This window comes from Mus pahari, chromosome 16 (assembly GCF_900095145.1).
Source record: "Mus pahari chromosome 16, PAHARI_EIJ_v1.1, whole genome shotgun sequence".
Taxonomy (NCBI): Eukaryota; Metazoa; Chordata; class Mammalia; order Rodentia; family Muridae; genus Mus; species Mus pahari.
Window position 1 is genome coordinate 21453582 of NC_034605.1, and position 2901 is coordinate 21456482.

Here is a 2901-nt window from a genome sequence, read left to right on the forward strand (position 1 = left end):
TGTGGTATTTTCTGATATCCCTGATAAAACAAAGTGTGTCATTTCTACAACAATTCAGGCATGCTATCAAAGTGTCCAATAATTCAGTTTAATTATGTCATTATCTATCTGATATTAGCATCAGAGCCAAGTTCCTCAAGTCCTCAGCAGCCAACTGTGGAGTGTTCCTAGTTGACTCACTCAGGCTTCATTGCTGACACCTATAAATCTCGACATAGCTGTGATTCTCAGCACGGCTTGGTTGGGGCCGAGGGCATTTAATGATTTTTTTCTGGCAGGATTCACAAAACTCAAGAGAGTTTTCTATTTACCACTATAAAAGAAACAATTTAGGATGTGCCAAATGGAAGCTGCGCAGGGCCAGGCGTGCGCTGGGGGATGCAGAACTTCCATGTTCTCTAGGTATACCACCTTCCCAGCAATTCGTGTGCTCGCCACCCTCAGAGAGCTGCCAAGGTCTACCGTTCAGAGGTTTCTAGAGAAGTTCCATTGCACAAACGGGATTGAGTAAACCCCCGCCCAGTCGGGGCTGAGCTCCATCTTCAGCCCATTTCCTCCTGGATTTGGGTTGGGGAAAACAGATGAAGCTTCTAGCCGTAAAACCATGTGTCCAGTTTTTCTGATGACTATCTTCACTGTTAGTTACCTCAGGGTAACTAACATATCAAATTAAAGTTTTAGGAGCTCTGTGTCAGCCACTTGAGACAAAGAAATTATTTACTATTACTACTATTACTACTACTACTACTACAACAACTACTACTACTACTGCTACTGCTGCTACACGAGGCCGCAACTATTTAGTACCTTGTCTTGTCAATGAGGAAGGCAGTGGTGAGAGCAGAGCTGGGTGATGGGGAGGGAGCAGCAGGGCACTCAGAGCTGCCGGCAGTTGTTCTGGAACAGGGTGGTGCTCGAGCCAGGGTGAGGCTGGGAGCAAGTTACACTGCTGCTGTTTTGCAATGTCAGGTCTACTTCTTGGCTTGGACTTAGAGAAAGTTAGAAGACAAAGATGACATAACCAGACATTGTCTTTCTTGCTGTTTTAAACCCAGAACTTCTATCATGGGAGAGATGTGAACTCTGGGGAAGGGAATCTAGGCTAGTGCCGGTTCTGGGATAATCATCAGGAGTAATTAGTTTTTCTCTGCCTAGCTGAAGATGATCCATCTTGTCAGCAGTCAAAGTGTGAATATATTTGTAGACCAGAGTGTAGAACGTGCTGACTAGCTGGCTCACATTATTTACTGTGTTCACACTTTTCTCTTGGCTGTTGGCAGTCATCCATAAAGGAAAGAATTTAGCTGAATGATCTCAAGAGTCAAATGAAGAGGCCAACTCGGGATTTCAGACAACTTTAGGCTCGTGTTTCTGTTTGCTCTTGTAGAGACTTTATAGTATAATATTCCTTTAAGCCCTATGAATTCAGTCTTATAATCTGTTTTACAAAGATACTGTAATGCCATCGCAGGATGGGCAGGACTAACAGCTACCAGAAAGGCAGGAGAGGAAGTTCTTTGGGAGAAAGCATGATGAATAGAGAGGGCAGCTAACATTCAAGCACACGCATCACTTGGCCGCCCCAGGATGGGGACTTGTCCTATTTTATCTCTTTCAATTCACTTGAGAGCTGTGTGACACAGTACTGGGCTCTCCACTTTTCAGGTGAGGAAGTCGAGGTTTGTGGAAGGAAAATCAACTTATGTGAGGTCGTTTGGCCAACATCATCCAAACACAGGCTTGCACTCTTTCTAGCACATGATAGAAGGACTGTGAGTAACTGGGGACTCTGATTTTGGATAAAAAAGGATAGACAAATAGTACTGAGAGTCTAGCTGCTACCTTGGACTCATGGTAAAATGAAAACCAGGGGGAGCAGGTTGAGAACTTATTCTTTGATTCCAAAATTCACCTGAAGATTAGGAAGATGAGAAGAGATGTGATCATGAGTAGATAAGAGTATGGGGCAGATTAATGGAAATGATCACACAAACACAGGTAAACATATACACACATGCACACTCATGCACACATGGACACACATACATGCAGGCACACATGCACACATGTGCACACACATAAAGGCATACATACATGCATACAGGCACACATGCACAGGTATACACACAGGTACACACACACACACACACACACACACACACACACACACACACTTCTCTTGGAAGGTGCCCATATTGATTACTGCAGAGACACAAAGCCAAGCCTGGGGTCAATTGGGTAAAAAATATAATCTTTTTCAGGAAGGAGCTCCCCACTGGGACCCAAGCAAGGGTCAGAGAAGAGGCCACAGAGTCTATATAGAAAAAAACAGAAGCAGATTTCCCTAATGGGTGCAGGAGGAACGTTTTACCTTTAATGGAATGCCACAAGAACACCCTGCCCATCTGCTGTCTGCCTCAGAATCCCTTTCTCTTTCTATGGGTTCCATGGTCTAGGATAATCATTGGAGATTTCCGCAGGTAAACGTTTACACAAAAGATAAATTTATAGGCAAAATATAGAAAGAGCTCTTTTTTAAATTATTTTCTTTATTTACATTTCAAATGCTATCCCGAAAGTTCCCTAAACCTGCCCCCCCCGCCCCTGCTCCCCTACCCACCCACTCCCACTACTTGGCCCTGGCCTTCCCCTGTGCTGGGTCCTATAAAGTTTACAAGACCAAGGGGTCTCTCTTCTCAATGATGGCCGATTAGGCCATCTTCTGCTACATATGCAGCTAGAGACACGAGCTCAGGGGATACTGGTTAGTTCATATTGTTGTTGCACCCACAGGGTTGCANCCCCCTACAGCTCCTTGGGTACTTTCTCTAGCTCCTCCATTGGGGGCCCTGTGTTCCATCCAATAGCTGACTGTGAGCACCCACTTCTGTGTTTGCCAGG